At 36.2% G+C, this 19329-nt stretch overlaps 3 long non-coding RNA genes across 3 annotated transcripts in view; all 3 read left to right on the forward strand.

The window, feature by feature from the left end:
• The window catches only part of LOC117152188, a 9586-nt gene extending 1697 nt beyond the window's left edge, over positions 1-7889 (forward strand). The window contains exons 2-3 of the long non-coding RNA XR_004462485.1: positions 559-667; positions 7880-7889. This is a non-coding gene — a long non-coding RNA (uncharacterized LOC117152188). The remainder of the gene's footprint in view (positions 1-558; positions 668-7879) is intronic.
• On the forward strand, positions 674-2942 carry LOC117152194. The gene is made up of 2 exons (XR_004462496.1): positions 674-2153; positions 2243-2942. It is a non-coding gene; the product is annotated as an uncharacterized LOC117152194 (long non-coding RNA).
• Positions 7890-8721: 832 nt separating the features above from the next.
• LOC117152192 lies at positions 8722-10238 on the forward strand. The gene is made up of 2 exons (XR_004462493.1): positions 8722-9614; positions 9716-10238. It is a non-coding gene; the product is annotated as an uncharacterized LOC117152192 (long non-coding RNA).
• The last annotated feature ends 9091 nt before the right edge of the window (positions 10239-19329 follow it).

Below are 19329 nucleotides of genomic sequence, written 5' to 3' on the forward strand. Positions count from 1 at the left end.
GTCGTTCAGGGTCCTAAGTATCTTGGTGAGCTTTCTGTAAGCTTCTGGGTTCCTCGGCAGTATTTTTACTTTATTGTTATTTATCTTTAAGTTGTAGTCCTCCTTGAAGATATCTCTCTCTAAGGACTTGGTCATTGTCTGTATGTCGATGACGTCGTCCACAAATATTGGTGGGGGAGGATTCTCTGTGATTGTTGGTTTGGCGGCGGGTCTGCGATTTCCATGGCGTCGTTAGTGGATTGCAGTGCGGCGAACCCGTTGTGGGTGTTTATTTGTATCGTTGATTGATCGCTCCGGGTGTCGATCGTGTTTGGTTTTGATGTTTCTATTTTCCGTTTCTTTGTAATATTAGCGTCGTTGGTGCGGAGGGTTCTGCTGCACTTCTGCCACGGAGGAGGTAGCGCGGGGTAGTTGCGAGTTTGCCCAGGAGAGCCTGGTCGCGATTGCTGGGCCATCATCGAGCTAGTTAATTCGAAATGAATAACTAGTCGTGAGGCTATGAGGCTAGTATTCGGATTGGGGTTAGGTGCGTGGAATTTTCTTCTCTCTAAAGGGTAGGAAACACTTGGCTGTGTTCACTTTCGACGGTTGGGCGACACGTGTTGTTTTCGGACTACACTGGGCACTAGAGACACGTCTGCACGCTTCGGCACTCCACAGCGAACTGGTCGAACAAATTGTCTATGAGAAATATCAGGCCCTACAGCTTCAGTATTACGACTTTGTATTCGCTGACGTAGGTAATTACCCGTAATAATTTGTTTACGGTTGGCCAGGTAGTTGCAGCGGGATGAAAATGGTTATGGACGCTAAGGATACCCGATCAACATCGATGACTGGCCAAAGGATGGGACATCCTCGAGGCTGCTGGTCACCAGGACAATCTCCAGTGGACTTGGGAGCACACCGGTTGAAAATGAATCACGTCGATCCGCATACTACTCTCGCTTACTAAGACTGATATCTCGTGACCATGCTAATTGTATAATGTTTATAAGTAGCTATTAATGAATTATAATGATACAGTATTATAATTTGCGTACAGATGTCGATGGTATTGATTTAGAACTGTAACCAATTTTATAATAGCATTGATAAAGATAAATGCTGTGCAAGAAGTATTCACTTAATTGTAAAGTACCGTTGAATTTTTTAAACCGTTTTTCTCGAAAACGCTAAAAATGGATGTGCAATATTTCAACAATAAATTTTCAATATACAAATATACGAAATATTATGTTTAAAAATCTGAAGAAGTAATCTATTTTTTTAAATTTAAAGTGGCTAGGTATTATTACTTACAAAGTTTATTGAATCCAATTTACATAACGATTTAAGACGATTTAAGTTTATTGGTTCTTTTTGGCATCGATTTTCAAACAACTTGTGTGTAGAAACTTGACATGTTGCTAAATAAATTTCAAACAAAATGATAGTATATTTCCAGATTAAAAAAAATTTTCATTTGACAATCTACAAAATAAAACTGTATTTGGTAATTCATAATTTGTAATCATTCATAAATCGAAGAATGGGAGCAACTTTTTGTATTAAATACATAATTATTTAAGAAACTTAAATTTTTATGAGTAAGCAGAAAGGAAAACCATTAATAGTTTCGGAAACAAAAAATTGTTTTGGCAGTTAAAATACATAAAAGCTCGAAAAAATTAAGGGCATGATGTATTCTATTTAAAATCATTGGTTTAGAAGATCGTTTGAGAATGAACATATATGTACATATTAACATACTAATCAAAGTATAGAATTCCAAACTTCATTTATGGTGTTCTGTCCTACGCTCTATTTGTAATTTCATATTAAAATTTAATTTTAATTTTCACCGCTATAAACGCTACAATCTTATTCTGTACTGAATCGGTAACATTGGGAAAGACACTAAAATGGTAAGGAAACTCTAGAGTACGGTTGCATACACAGGCCTGAACATTCTAGCGGGAAAGATCGCGATTATATAAACAGGCACAAAAAATTCTCATTCTGCGAATGAGTGATATGTTATAAAAGTCTCTGACAAAGCAAGAGACAAAACACTCCATGTTCATTTTTTGCGACTTCATTTTCGGATAGTTTTCGATCGATTTGTTGAGCTTTTACATTTAACGCTACTTTCGCCATTCTTACCGCTGAAGGTAAATTATGTAAACTAAACTACTTTTTATAACATTTCTTAACATATTCAAAGTAAGCATACAGAAGAATGTTATTTCAGTAAATATAGACCTATAAAGAAGAACAGAGTTCAGTTGCAGACACGGCCGTGTTGCAGATTGCAGACACAGGGCACGTCACGCAACGAAGCCCAACAGACTAACAAATCGATTGAAGCACCTTACTTTTAGAAACATTTTCTGACTCATAAGTGATTTATCCCTTCCACTCTAATTTCCAGACCTGTATATACAACCATGATCTATTATAGGGCTCGTAAATCTTGGGAAGAAAAAAGCATTGAGTGCCAGCTATTCTGTATTATGTCTGTATTACCACTCAATGCATTTCTTCATCCCAACCTTACCGACAAAGTACAGAATCAAGGATAAATATAGAGATCAACGTTTATGGACGAAACACAGTCAAAAAATAGACACTGAGGATAAGAGCCTCTGATGATCAACGATTGCACTATCCGCCAATGTGCTCCTGATGGTAAAAACGATTGAATGCCAGAGGAAACATACATACACTACCAAAGGTGAGTTTGGGGTACTTATTTATACTTAGTATAAATTGTTTTCTATTGCTTTTATTTTCTAGTTATTTTCTTATAAATTTATTATTATTATCCTAACGTCAACAATTTTCATTTATTCGTTACAGGTATATGTATATCATTTCTTATGATAATTGTTTACGAGATTGGTATTGATTAACATATTTTTCAATTAACATATATATATAAGATAGTCTGAAAGATATTACAAATTTAAAGATAATAAAAATTTTAATGACGCGTTATAATTAATATATATTTTTATTGATTGTTTAGCCAAATGTATTTATTATAGCAGTAAAAACGGGTTAAAGCATAAATTCTGCATTTTGAATTTAGCAATTTTGTTCGTCGAAACGACTTTGCGCTCATTATAATTTAACTATTATTACTTATGAACATTAATAAATATTTTTGTTATCAAGGGCATCATTCAGAAGGCAATCAATATCAGCTGCCACTTAGAAAAGATTATCTGATTTTAAATAATAAAGATATAAGTTATAAAAATGTTTTACCTTACATTTATAAACGCATGAGAAACATGAATCAATACGAACAAGGAAGTAGAAGGTATCCGAGTCCTGAATAAAAGTTTCACTGATAAAGTAATAGAGAAAATATTTTCAAAATATAAAACGGACAATCCCCGTTTACTCTGTGATAAACTTTGTGGTCGAGCCAGGTAGGAAGGAACCTAATGATTTTACAGGAAAAAGTTTAGAATGCAATATAGGTGTTGAAAAGACCTACAAAGTGAGATCTATAAAGTTAAAATCTGTCCATATGTTAACTTTCAAAAGAATATAGAATATTCCTTTCATTTTTATGGTAGCGGATCGGTATAAATTCTTTCTTCTTATTTATTTAATAGAAAAGTCATACTTTTTTAGAGCCACGAATTTTTACCTTTCTCAGTATCCACATTTTTCATTCTACTTTTTTTCTGTAAAATCGTTATGAATTCTCCGATCATTACCGATCGCTTCCTTCTACACACGAAAACCCTTCTTTTCACACCCTTATGTATTTTTCTAATAATTGTAATAATAACAACGTTGGCAAAGAGTGTAGCAGGATAAGAAACTCAAAAGCGTCCTTGAACCGATTTTTACCAGACAATGGATTACTCGGTAGCTTACCGAAAGAAAACATCGTAAACCAATTCTCAACATTTCATCTCAACCGGGAGGTAGTTGTTACAGTTGTACAATACGATTTTTATGATTAGCGATGTAAATTTGTTTATTGCAGTAAAAGTCAAATCAAGAAGTTCTCTTGTTTTCTCGGTTCTCCCTTAACTATGAGGTGTATTTCAGTTGTATGATAAACTAAGTGATGAATTTCCTGGTTTTAAAAAAGTAATCAGGATTCTATGGAGAATGATTATTCCAAGCTTCGTGAAAAACAGCGTTTCGATTCAAATCCTACACGTACGATGTACCGCTTAGCTTTTCGACATATTTTATTAACGGATTTTATATACATGTACGAGCAAAGGAAGCAATATCACGTGTTCAGAAACTCGCCCATCAGTTGAATGTGAAATTAATGAGTCGCTTTCCATCAAATTCACAAACTCTAACGCAATAGTTGATATTCAATTATTTGATTGTGAGTATTTTGCCGGTGAATTATGAAAGCTCGTGGAAATTGCCGAAGTTGCCGACGTGATAGAAAGTATATACTCATGAAGAGTATCCTGATTGGTTTGATTAAGAAAATCTAACGAACATAGAACAAACGCGTTGAACTTGTTACGCATTAAATTTTATTCTAGAATTCGCGTGGATGATAATTGTATTAAGATCGAAACAACGTTTGTATAAAAGCATGAAATTAAAAATTGTTTGAGATTTGTAAATGTTTGAAGAAATATTTGAAGAATGTTTGAAGAAAGACGTTGATGGTTGTTACGTCGAGTGACATAACCGTACGCCATCCCTCGTTGTCTGGTCAGATGTCCACCTACTCTTACTCAGACCCTCAATAAACCTAAGGAGGATAAATTTAAGTATTTTAACAATCAGGACTCTCGAGCCCCGTAAATGTCTTTGATCCTTCGAGTCGGATTATGTGTCAAGTGAAAAGTGCACGCCAGTGACACCCACTATCATACAGTTCGAAGAGGTGTAACCCGTCGGTTGAGGAACGCAACCACGCAACCTCCCGTCCCAGCTGGACAATCACTATCATAACGAGTTCCAACAAGTTCAATCTCAGGCTCACATCATTACGAGGGTCAACTTCGTGAAGGAAACACCTACACCACGAAGCACATCTTGCGACAAACCACGCCTTGTAACGAGCAGACAATATTAGCTCCTTGCGTCGGAGACGAAGCTACCAAGTCGGCCGATTCACGCTCCTATCGAAACGATTAAACGAATAATCAGGATAAATCCGCCTTATTATTCTACCAGTTGAATGACGCTTGGAATTCGTTTCTATGCCATCCAAAACGAGCTAGAAGATTTAGACGAGGAGGAACAGACGCGCGTCCCCGATATAACGAACCAGCATTATGATATAGTAATTGGGTAAAACATCTCATAGAAAGCGCACAACCAGCATCGCTGTCGATACCGACAAACTGCGTATCAATGGTAGAATTATTTATATTTTGTGCAATTGTTTTTCGATTAAAGGAAATGCGATAAGTTCTTTCGCTGAGAGGTCACATTAATGTTTATGTAACTAATAAATTAAAGTAATTTAGATTAGAGATAGAAAAATGGAATCTCTACTAAAATTCGAACTAGTCTTGTTCGGATCAGACAAAACCGTGTTCCTTTTTTTAATTGTCTCTGTCGTCAAGAATTGTTACATGTTACATTGCTGGGACACCGACGATACGCCAAGAAAAGTATTTAGCATTTAAAATTTTGTTCAAACAAAAACTTAACAAATGAGACCATACACTCTCAACTTAGTTTAGTCTTAGAAATTAAATAATTAGGTAAGCGGAACGCGGCTTTGAAGACTGGTGAAGCACGAGCACGTATTTGACGCAGGTTAAATCGCAACAGTGAGTGTACCCGAACCGAGCGTGGAACGTGGTATGAGTAGCGCGGCTCACTGTGCTAATTACGAGTGAGATTGACAGTGAGTAGGCGGAAGCTACTGTGCTTACTTACTCTTACTTACTCACACTTACTTTTACTTACATCAACAAGATTTATATCTCGGCGTGCTCTTCTCCCATTGGTTCTTTCCGATTTTTTTAGAAGAAGCAGAGATCTAAACCGTTTGGGCGGTCAAAAGACAAAAAATCAACGGCGAGCATGGAAGCATGAACAATTACGACCCGCCATTTCTCGCTCTGATAAGTCGACGTGAACTATGACAGCTCGAAGTTTACCGATCTGGCCGGAGCGCCGGCGCCAACAGTGTCGAACAAGGCTGTCCACTTTTAGGTGTTAGAAAAACAGACGCGACGAGCTAATCGGCCAGGACGAAAGAAACACGGCAAAAATTGCGGTCCGCATCTTAGTGCCAAAAAATTCTAAAAGTACAAATTTGTGCGTTTCTTATTCTTAACATTACATTATAAAAAAATAAATAAAAACATTATCTATACTGCTGGATATAGTTATTACTATATACATTTGTCATATTTATTAACAATTTATCTAACAATTTATTTACCGTGATTCTTTACAAAACATATATGATAAAAATAGAATAATAGTAATAGATTCGTAATAAAATAACTAGGAAATGAAAGCAGCGAAGAATACTAAATATGATACTAAATTACAATACTAAATATGAATGAGCGTCCCTCATACTTATGGCTGGCAGTATATGTTGTTTACTCTGACAATGATCCATGCCGTGCGCACACTTCTCCTCCACAGTTCATCGGTACGAGCCAGGTTCGCACTATCACGCATTTCTTCTCTCACCGTGTATTCAATCGTTTCTCCCTTTAAGAGCTCTTCGACGGATAGTGCAGCCGTTGATCATCGGAGGCCCTTATTCTCAGTGTTCATTTTTTGGCTGAATTTTGTACATAAGCATTCCTATTCAACTCTGAGGGCAGCTACAAAGGAGTTGACGGGCGGTCGACTGGCGAAAAAATGGATTTGCGACAAAACAAATGATTTATTATAACTTACATGCGTGCTCGCTGGTCTGCTTCTCAAGAAAAGGAAGGAATCTCGACAAACGCTAACTAATTAACTAACTACCTAGCGAGCGAATACAACTAGATGTTAAAGTAAATTTCAACACTTTCACTTCTGTTTTACGCTGTAAATGGATGATTCCCAGAGTCTGTCTGTGCTTTTGAAAGATCGTGTGCTCCAAGTATTTGGTAAGTGTGTCCGCTGTTGAGGTTGTTTGAGGGTATATACTGCAGTTTAAAGACCCCCTTCTCGTATGCTTGTCTCGTGTATTGATAGAGGACTTTCATGTGCTTGGTTCTTCTATGGCACAAGGAGTGCTTGATCAATTTAATTGTACTCTCATTACCCATATACAGAGTTTCCAGAATCTCAGCGGGGCCCAGGTGCTCGTTTAGCAGCCTCCTGAACCACATGACCTCTTTCGTGGTCTGGCACGCAGTTACGTATCCCACGGCGGTGGTGGAGAGCGCGGTGGTTTGGCGTCTCTGCGGACTTCAGAATACCAACCTGAATCCAAACTTGGTTATATAACTCGTCAAGTGCCCATACCAGCCATTACTGAGTGTCGCAGGCCGTAGTTTACCACATCTTCGAGGTACCTGAGGATCCGTTTCACCACAGCCCAGTGAATCTTTTAAGAGTTTTGCAGGTAGCGGCTGAGAAGCTTTACCGCGCTCGTGACTACCGAGAGATGGCTCCCCACGTCCTTGTGACGGTCAGCAAGTATTGCCACTGGATTCGCACTTTTGGTACGGAACATCTGTCTGATACAAGGCGATGGATCCGCCCTTCTCGCGTAGAATCTGCAATACTAGGAACAGTTCTGCCTTATTATCGGCTACCTCGAATTCTTTGTGCAAATCTCGCAGTAGATGCTGAATTGACTCCTTACCTATTGAGGCCAACAAGTCATCGTTGATGTACATGGTCTAGCCTGTCCCTGTGCGTGCCACTCACGAAAACGTACGAGTCTACGCTCGTGGACTTTAGCTTGAACTTTTTAAAGTTCGGAAAGTTCCAACGCGGTGCGAATTGCTTGAATCCTAAAGACTCCGCTTCAGTTTGCAAAGTTTAAGCCGCCCTCGTATGTACGATTTGGCTTGAATTGATCCAGAAAAGTCAGCATGGATCAGCTCTCCGGTGCGCTCTAGCTCTGTGGTGCTGCAGTGAGAGTCGGTGCATCTTTCCGATGGTGCATTTATTTGCCTCACGTATCTACAATTGTAGTGAGCCATCTTCTTGTGCTAGCCTTTAAAATTACTGGCTAATACCTATCTGGTCTTCGTTGGCAAGTCGATGGGGAATCTTTGCAATCTTCAAACTGCACAACATACCCCGGCTCGACGCTCTGTCTCTACCACAATACGGTCACCCTTGGTGAAACTGCATTCATCACTGGGCGATTTCATTTCAACACATCTACCAAATGCTGACACATCTACCATCTACTTTTCATGCCGAACCGTTGAACAATCTCACGTTTATGCAGCCTTAACCACGCATTTCCAGAGAGCTTCTATCTCCAATGCGAATGTACCTTGGCTTGTTAGACTTCTGGTGCGTGACGAACCACTTCCCTGGACTAAACATGTGATCATTCACGCCCGAATCCAAGAACCACGTTCTGCTGTCTGTCTCGGCGGCCTTAATGGATGCAAGAGCCTCGCTAATATACCTTTCACCTTGGGGTCTCCCGCTACATTTTTTTCTTCGTTTCGGATGTTGTTTAACCCAATGATGGTACTCATGACATTTATAACACTTACCTTGTTTATTTTTCCCTCGTTAAGGCCTTCCAGAAACTCAGTTTCTGAAATTCTTTAGAATTCTTGCTTCTTCCATGATAAGCCGCGAGGTTAGATCGGATATTGTCTTGCTTTCTTCGGGGACGACTTCCAGACGCTTCTGAAGTGGCGGTAGCTGACACGCAGTATTACGTAACGTAATGATCTTCGTTATCGCCGATATAATCCAGCATTTTCTCATGTAGCAGGTTCAACGTGTGTACCACATCTTTGATTTTCGCTATGCGGGTCGTCACGTCACTGGACTCTTGTTCCTCCGTGGCGTGCCATTTGTGCAAGTGTATCGCGAAATCAGTTTTTTATTCGTAGATAGCCGACAATCTGTCCTACGTTGCCTTTATCGTGTTGCAACTAATTATGTAGAGAATCAATTGCCTTGCGACTGTAGTCGCGATAAACTTTTGCGCTGTACACCACCGCGAAAGGTATCTGCCTTTTGCCACGTGACCACATTTCTTTCCTGCTGTCTACGCACCGTCCCGACCGCGCTATCCACTGGCTCGTTCCGGTTTTCTTGTCTCTCGCTCGCGACTTCTCAAGCTTTCTGAGCATTTAAGATCATACGGATTTGGAACTTAAAAACACCCCAGTTATCCACGCCGCTAAGTTCGGTAATAACCGAAAACTCGGTCTCCGTTGCATTTTGAAGTTACCTTTACGCTATTGCACGAGTCGGTTATAACCTCGGTTTTTCATCAGAGTTTTCCGCTCCAACAAAGTCAAGTCATAAAGTAATTGGGCCCTTAACCATATGCATCCATATGCAGATGAAGATTAGTTTCGTTGCGGTTTAGCGACAAACGAGTTTATTATAACCTCAAGATTATCTTGGTATTTCAGTCTGTGTACGTGCTGGCTGCTTTACTTTTCAAGGAAAGAGAAAGAATGACGACAAAGGCGGTGTGAACGTGGAATGAAGAAAATAACTATGTGAAACTGACCGTGGTATGCAAAACTAGATGTCAAAGTAAAAGCAATGCATTTCAACAGTATAAGTTAGTGAAAATGTAGTTGTGTTTGGTCGACTAATGAACCCAACTTTTTAGGTTTGCCCATCAATCGCTACTAACCAACCGTACCTACTGAACTTGTTCGAGTTTATTGGTATCTTGCAACAACCCTCCATACCAATAAAAATACCAATAAAAATAGACGTGAAATGTCAGGATTATTTGACCACGCCGCGGGACAAACCGTATACACGATGTTCTGTGAAATGGTGTACATCATTTTTGAAGCACTTCCAATAATGTAAGAAAAAAATATTTCTAACACAAATTAGTCAGCTTTGAGTCGGCTGTAAATTGCGATATTTAAAATTGGCAACAAATTGTTTCTTTTGATAAAAAGCCAAGGTCATCTTGACTTTTTTAAGTAGCACAATATATTTTTGATATCATAACATTGTATGTGTGGATTTTGGTTTACAAAGGTGTTGAGTCATTTTTTGAAGGCGACATTGAGAAATAATGCACAGTTGTCTTTCCATAGCAACTTATTAGGAAAATCAATCCGAAGTATAATATCGCCTTCAAAAATAACTAAATAAATTTCCACTGTATGCTCAAACAGCAATTTAAAAAAAAATTTTTACGCATCATCTAGCAAAGTAACTCTTTAAACTTTCCAAAAAACTTCAGATCTGTTTTTACGAGTGCTTGAATATTTTCGCGAGTCAGTGTATATGTGTGCGAAATCACAGGAAAGCAAATGTTTTCGACTTTCTAAATCCGAACAAAAGATTTTTCAATTGGAAAACAGATGGTATTATTGTCTCAGACAAAACGGAGAACGTTTCGTAAACATGTTATGAAGATCGTGCAAAACTATTGCAATTTTTTGCGCAATAAAAAAGTAGCGTAAAAATGGAATTGTCATTGATTTTACCTTATTATCTAATAATGAGCAAAAAAATTAAAGAAATCTCATTTGTAGCTCAAGTATTTCTCGCGTGTAGCAAAGCTGTAATAAATTTGTATTTTATTAAATATCTTTTAAGATCAAGTCTGATAAAAAGAACGTTCCATATAAAAATTCCATTATTTAGTTAATTGCATTTTAGCGTGTTCGTATAAACCCAAAACCAATTGGAGTAGGAGACCACTTTACGCGCCGCTTACAATAGCAAACAGTGCTAGGTATCACGGGTACCTGCACGAGTCGCCAATCTACTAAATGGACGTGATTGAACGACCCACTGATATCAGTATCACGTCTCGAACAGGTCTAGTCGACCGATTATAGTCGACTCGACCATAGTTGCTCTGATAGGATAAACGTGACATTCGATGCTTTTTCGTGTCCCACGTTTTCGAGGCCATCCGACCTCCGATACCATTTTTGTATCACATGCGACGTTATTGATTTAGCATAGTAGTGGTTTGAATTGACTAAACTAAATTTTCCTATAGAATTACAAATAAATTACAGAATAGGACATCTAGCAAATGAAGTATAGAATTCTATACTTCCGCAACATGTACGTACCTTGTACTATATTCAATCGTATTATGGTATAAGTGTTTAAAACTCCAATTTTAATGCTCCAATTTTTATTTTGATCTCCCAATTGCAACAACTGCTCATTTTTCACTCGATTCTATGAATTAAAATATAAGCTTGTTAAACAGTAATTTCTTAAATGCAAAACCTTCTTTTTGCTATTAGAATACTACAAGTCAAATTTTACTGCAAAATTTTCCAACTAAAACGTTTTTGAAAATTAAGAAGATATTTTATTGTCTAAAATTAATTTTATGCTTTATTAAGTTTTCGCCTGCAATTTACTTAAAATCTAATATTACAATTAACTATACATGTGTGTACTAAATCTTACGCTATGTGTTAATTCATTTCTCGATTTTTCAATAAACTCTATAATGATTTATCTGATACATCGCAGCATCACGATCGTTTCTGTGTCCTCCGTCAACCAACAGTAATTATGGTAAGAAGTTTGCCCTCCTCACTGATTTCCATGATTTTTTAATATTTTGTTGCGGATATGATTCTGAACAACTTTTTCCTATGCATGTAACCACCGGACTCTCAGTTTTCGAGATATTGGCAAAAAATTATCGGTACCATAACAGTGAATTCTGTCGATAATTGTGCGTCCCTAGTACCGTATACATAAGTATTAATTACTGGCTGCACAAAATAAAAGGTAATCCGAACCTAATTCTTATCTCTTGTTTATAGTATACAGGGTGGTTGGTAACTGGTGGTACAAGCGGAAAGGGGGTGATTCTACCCGAAAAAAGAAGTCGAAAATATAGAATAAAAATTTTTCGTTTGAGGCTTTGTTTTCGAGAAAATCGACTTTGAATTTTCGCTTTGCACGCGTGCACCTTATCACGTCTCGTTATTACGGATCTCACTGTAGATCGTTGTCTCGATGGAAAAGTTAAAAAAAAAAAAATTAAAAAAAAATGTTTATTCTATATTTTCGACTTCCTTCTCCCTTTCTGCTTGTACCATCAGTTACTAACCACCCTGTATATGTATAAATGAGAGTTGAGCGAGCTTGAGTACCATATACCGCCGATCCCTGTGACGAAGACTCAGTTCATTACAGTCTGTAAAAGATATTTGTTATCAGCCAATGAAAAATAAATATCATTAATGTTTTGGATTTGGGTTTGAGTTACCTTTGTCAATTCGGCCAACGCTTGTGTGAAATAGTAACAGATTAATTGTAAAAATAATTAGAAATTTAATAATGAATAATGACAAATGTTGTCGCAATTATGCACACACGAGACTGTTAGTAGCGATAGTAACAAATATATAAAAACATAAAATGTATATTATTCATATACTATTTACTTTGTATTGCAGCACAAGTCGGAACACTTGCATGTGCAGTTGTGAACAAGATTTTCGTAGAAGCTGTTTATTTAGATTCGAAAAGTATAATATTTAGATAAGGAGATCGATGGTTGATGGATGATAACAGATCGCCAAGCTGCGAACGAAGCGACGAACGTGTTGGCTATGCTTGTGAGTCTGTCACGGATACACATACATGAGCAGGCTTTAATGTCTAGCAGTCTTCCACCAGTATCTCGGCAACTAAAGTTGCCTGCCGTTTATGTGCGCAGGAAATGATTATTTAAAATGTAGAGCTTAGCGATATATTTCAAAATCATTGAAATCGAAGAGAAACTGGCTTTTTTGCAAGTTCACTTTTATTTCTTATTTATTTCATTATTGATTTATTTAATAAACGGACATATAATTTTTGAAATTCGAAACAAAATATTTGGTTATGTCAATACAATTCTTTTCTAATAATTTCCTATACTTATCATTTTAATCCTTTTGATACATATGTAACAGATAAATAAATAAATTAATAGCTGATAAAATAGATATTTCATTACATAGTTCGACCCAACTAATTTTCTACTCAAACGAGTGGAAATAAGTGGTTAAGAAGAAAAAGGATCAAGTGGTCGATTTTTAGGTTTTAGTAGTCAGCTACTAACGATTACGATCATTATTTTCCAAACAGTACATGCACAGTTTTATGTTAGCAATACAGTTCTAAATTATTAGTTAGGGAAATATTTCGAGCAAGAAATTTAGTAAATTTTATATATAATTTTTAATGCACCATGAGTTTTCGTAATACATATCCCTTACTTTTAAAGCTAATTTGAATTTCAGATTAAAGATCACACTTTTCCAATACGTCAACTTCCAATAGTTCTCTATTTTTTTCCCATATATTTATTTTAAAAACCTATTATACGAATTATTCTTTCGTTTTGCCTGTATCTGCCAATGTCCGTGTGACATCAATCTTATCTCAACCATGAGATAGCGATCCCGAGCTTTGGACTCCTTTGGACACATCACCACCTTATCATCATAGCCTATACAGGAGCTATGACACACCTTAGTCCACATCATAGATAAAGGCTTCGACCCCTGATCTCCGACACATCATCGGGTACACCTAGCCCCTCAACATACTAAAACCAAAACGTATATAAACCGAGACTTCACCCAGCTCGGGCAGTTCTTCTTGATCCTCTTCTAGTTGCTGTACTCATACAACCCCTATTCTCCGGTTCGGTGTTACTTTGTAAGTGTTAACATTTACAATGAAGTTTTATAAAGGAAAATTAGTAGTTGGGTTACGACTCAGCCTTCTTACTACCACCCAAGTACCAACTTTACGTGACATCCGCATTGACGCATTGACGTATCCGCTTGTGGGTGATATCAGATTACTCCCTCTCCAACTGGATACATTCATATTAAAATACTTCTTTGTAAACTACCAACTGACAGAAAAACCACAAAAATTGACGAAAATGGATTTGTAACTTTGTTCTTTTCGTATTGTTGCCGTTAGGTTTTTATTTGTTAGAAGTAAAAAAGGCTTTGAAGTTACCAGAATATAATACCGTTGGAATTTTATCAACAATTATAATATGAGATCGCAGATTGTGTACCAAAGTGAATATAAATCGATATCGAATTCCAGTACATCGTTTTTTAGTTATATAATACAACTTTAAGAAATCTATATTAAGGACGCTTAGCATTTTGAACGTATGAAAATCAGTAAACTTTTCTAGCAACTTTTTTCTTTTAAATAATCCAATAGAAAATATTTTTATAAGATTTATTATATAAATATTGACATATAGAAAAAGGTACCTTTTTTTATTTATTTTCAACAGAATAACGATGTCCAAGTAGCTGCGCAATGAGTTTCCTGAAATTGAACTGTAAATCGGTTTTCCATGTATTTCCGAACTCTCTGTATGAACAAACTACCAAAAATTTTCATTTCCTACATGACAAAAACTACTGAAGTACATAGAGATTTTTCGATTCGCTGAAAATATATTTTCAAGACATTTTCATAACAAAATTTTTTGCCAAAAAGGCATATTCCTAAAAATTCCTGTGTAAGTATACAGGTCCTCCTGTTAAGATAAAAGTATTTTATAGGCTAGTATTTTAGTGCTATAGTATTAATATTATGGTATTTTCTTAAATTACAGGACGTCTTTTTAACCCTTTAAAAGTGTAGTGGGTTTTAGCAGTGTATAATATTTATTAATTTGAAGCATCTTTTGTATCTTAATAGAATAATAAGTTTTAGTTTATTTGCTATTTGCCATGTTACTTTATTTTAAATAACATTATTTAAATAATAACATATTTAAAAAATAAATTTTAGTAAAGGGATATACAATCTTGGAAGCTTAAAGAAGGTAGGGCAAATCTAACATTTTTTTCGCATTCAAGTATTTGGTAAAGGACCAAGATTTTTATAGGAATCTTTAAGCGACGCTTAACTCTATGTTTATATTTTTTTCATTACGCAAAATTACAAAATGGCACAATGGCACAACATTATCTGACTTCATATCCAGCGGAACCTTGTTTGCGTACACCCAGCGGCAAATATGACTGGAGAAAGTAAACAAATTTTGTGCGAACATGTACAAAAATAGATTGTCTCCAATGTAGCGTATGATTTTTTTATAATTTTGAAAAGTCAGAAAGTCGCGGCTTGTTAAGAACATTTTATTTTTTGGCTGAAAAAAATCAAATTTGAACGTTTATAAAAATTCAACTGACTAAGATATCAAAAAAATTGTACGCTACATTGCAGATAATGTTACGCAGAATAACGTGTAAAAATATCAAGTTAATCGGATGAAAAGTTTGGGGATCTGCCGGGTGCAACATCGAAAAGCAGTTTCGAAGAAACGCGTTTAAAGTTTAAAGCGAAGTTTTCGCTAAAATAAAAGAATGCTGTAGTCTTCAGTATTATAACTTCGCCATTCTTAAAAATTTCAAAATACCCTTCTACCATAGTATTCTATACATATCGAACTTTAAAAAGATGCAGAAAGAAAGAATTTCGACATTTTGAAGCCGACATAGTTGCACAGTCCCTTAATATTTGTCATCTTATTTGACACGTACAATTTCGGTGAAATTGTTTCAAAAACAAGCTTCGAGATATGTTTCCTTAAACGTTATAGTGATAGGAAAAATACATTATTATTATTAGCTATATAGTTATATATCTATATACATGCAGCGGGTGAAGAAGGTATTTTTGCGCTTTACAAGGAGAATAACTTTTTTACTATTGAACCAAACGACTTGAGTCTTTTTAGGAAGTTACTTGGATTTGTTTATTAGATGATGCGAAAAAAATTTTTTGAAAGAATTGCAATTAAGAGGGTATTCTATTCCAAAAGCCTTTTTTCGAGCTTTGTAAAAAAACAAAGAATATTTTTACTATCCATTTTTTTATTATTCGTTAATTAATATAATATTATGATTATTATTCGTTTATTTATATTTTAAGAATAGATAAAAGAATAAAAAAATTCAAAACTCGAAAAGTTATCGGTTGTTAAAGTGGTGGTGGGGAGGGGGGGGTCCAAGAAAAGGGATGTCCTGGCGTGCATAGTTCCAACCTTTCTGGTCATCTGAAAGAAAAAAATCCAACGGATTCTTAATCAGTAAAGATGTCGTTGTCGCGTCTACATCGAAGAAGTAAAAAAAATTTTTTTTTACAAAATGATGGCTGTTTGAAGAAAAAATATTTTTTACGTATTTTTTTAACAGTTCCAAATTTTATAAAAATAGTTAAAAATTGAAATTTTTGACTTTAATCTAGTAAGCGACAGAAGGATGTATAGAGAAGGTTCACACAAAGTTTCAAATAAATCGGTTCAGTAGAACTTGAGATATCATGCACGCCAGCTTGAAAAAAGTAGTTTCAAGAAAAACGCTTTTAAAGTTTTGAATAAAGTTTCACGCAGTTTTACTCATATAATGGTACGATATACTTCGATATTTCCAATCGGCGATTCCTGCCCCATACAACGGACCTTCCTCCACTTCAAAATGTTTATTCTCTGAAGTTTTTTCGTAAAAATGAGCAGTCCTGGCTTCCTTTGAAGCATCCGAAGTCGGATTTCAGAGCGTTCGATCCGAGTTTCATCCCGTTCCACAGCGAACGCATGGGCTTCTCGACCAATCGTCATTCCCATAACGTTCAGTATTTTTAAAATGGGTATAAAACCTTCATTAAAAATACTAACAGCGAGAAAAGTAGCAATTTTAATGGTCCGCGTTCCTGTATGAATGTGTTTCGGAGCAAAAGTCCATATCAAGGAATTTAACGATTCGTTATTATTCTGAGTTTCAGAACCCAAACATCGTTCTAATAAGCTATTTGCAGACAAACTTTCATAGATTGGCTTTATAACTTTCAATACATCGTCACTTAGAGGAGGATTATCATGGACAAATTCATCAATAGTGCCCTCAGCCACAGCTTTTTGCTTTTTGTTCGATTTGTACCGGTCGGTTCGAAATAGCGAAGAGAAAAGCAAAGGTCATGTTTTACAACTTTTTTATCTACGCTGGTAGTGGAAATTTAAACAACATATTTAAAGATTTATGCCAGTTATGTAAACGCTGAAGATTTCATCAAAATCTGTTAACGCCGTTATAAACTACAAACGGATACAAATGCCAAAAATGCAGTCTTGCACGACTTTCAGTATATATATGTCGGGTTAGCGTTAGATTTAGGGGCGTGTAACAAATCTTCATTCGAACTAGCCATCGTTGTTGTACAATGGAGATTATATTTACTGGTATAAATATTGATTTTTACAAAGTTTGTCAAATAACCGTGGTGATTAGGCACTCAAGATGTTAAAGACAATGTTCTTAGGTTCAATAACGAATCGACGGGGTAACTCTTTGTTAAACGTAGAATATATTCTGAAGCACAAAGTAACGTTTACTGCGACGCTCGGTATCGTACTGCACGTAAAGACGATGTGAAAACTTTCCAAGGTGATCGCAAGAGTAAAAGACTGATGGAAATTTTCCTCTATTTACGATCGCGTTTGTTCGTTGCATATTGGCCGGGGATACCAACAAAATTCCAGCCGCCGTTACTAGGCAGACCCGCGTAGAACTGCCATTGCTCCTGACCGGGGTTTGATTGTTACCACAACGTGTGTCCCACAATATTGGCACTTCTCTGTTAAGTAAAAACGTTCATCTCGTGACCGTGGCAATGTTCGGCGATCAGTTATGTCACCTCGAACTCAAGCCCACTGTCACAAATCTCGGGCAAACATAATCGGATTGAATCATAACAACTACCTCTAAGTTTTATTATTTAAGTACAGCTATAATAAATAGTCTAGACTAAAGTATTGGGGATCTTCCCAAAAATTCCAAAAGAAAGGCCCTGATGTCCTTTCATCTCCGACATATATTTTATGTATACATATTTCCAGCATGCACAGGGCGTGACTGATAAAATATTACAAGCTGTCTCCTGCAAAGCCACTGCTGATATCAACACTGAAATTTTCAGCTGTAAAATGGTGTGTTAAATGGTAAATAATGGTAAATATAATGGGCAAAATGGTAAAGAGGGGCTAACATTTTAGGGTGTAAGATATTGTGTGCGCGAGTTTCTTAGGGGCAGAAACGGTGACACCCCTATTTTTTTGTGCGCGAGTTTCTTAGGGGCGGAAACGGTGACACCCCTATTTTTTCAGAATGATATTAATATTAATATATATTAGTTTACTGGTAGCAGGCGTATCATTTATTCGATATTTGGACAGATGTTCGCCCTTAATTGTCTTCATATCTGTAGTAGCAATGGAGATACGTTAATTCGAGTATTTAAATCATTTTTTACAAAATTGCGCATTGTAACACACGAGATCCAGTGTAGTTCTGAGAGGAGACGACCTATATACGCTGCATTTGTCACTAGAAGCGGAGCTTAACGCGCTTTTAATTATCTATACAGAATGGTTGGTAACTGGTGGTACAAGAGGAAAGGGGGTGATTCTACGCGAAAAAAGAAGTCGAAAATATAGAATAAAAAATTTTTTTTTGATGTTTTTAAAAATCTACAGTGAGATCCGTTATAACGAGACATGATAAAGTGCATGCGTACCGAGCGAAAATTCAAAGTCGATTTTCTCGAAAACAAAGCCTCAAACGAAAAATTTTTATTCTATATTTTCGGCTTCTTTTTTCTCGTAGAATCACCCCCTTTCCGCTTGTACCACCAGTTACCAACTACCCTGTATATCTTCAGTATCGCCAGAGATACGATAGTTTGAATACTTCATTATTGTTTTACAATATTATACAATATTTACAATATTATTTTACAAAATTACGCGTGTATTGTAACGCAAAACGACTTGTTTGTGCTATATTTGTCACCAAAAGCAAAGCTAACAATTTTTACAATTTTTATTTCGGTATTTTTTTTATTTTGCATAGTTAAGGAGTTATAGGAGAAAATAATTTACACAAGGGGTCTCCGTGAAGATGTCGAAAGATATCAAAACAAGTATATTTTACTTTGAAATTTATGTCATCAAAGAGTTGTCCATTATCTTCCGAATATGCATTTATTCTTGTGATAATGTACGAACATGATGACATTGTTGGAGTTACGGATTTATAGACGGTGTGAATCTTTCTTTTCATAGTCCCCTTCGTAGTTGATGACGTTGCCATCACCTTTTTCTTTACGTAACCCCATAAAAAATTAAGTGGTGTTAAATCAGGTGACCTATTTCAAAAATTATTTTCAAAGTAGAATACATTTCTTTTCATA

Source organism: Bombus impatiens, unplaced genomic scaffold (genome assembly GCF_000188095.3).
Source record: "Bombus impatiens unplaced genomic scaffold, BIMP_2.2 scf_0043, whole genome shotgun sequence".
Lineage (NCBI taxonomy): Eukaryota > Metazoa > Arthropoda > Insecta > Hymenoptera > Apidae > Bombus > Bombus impatiens.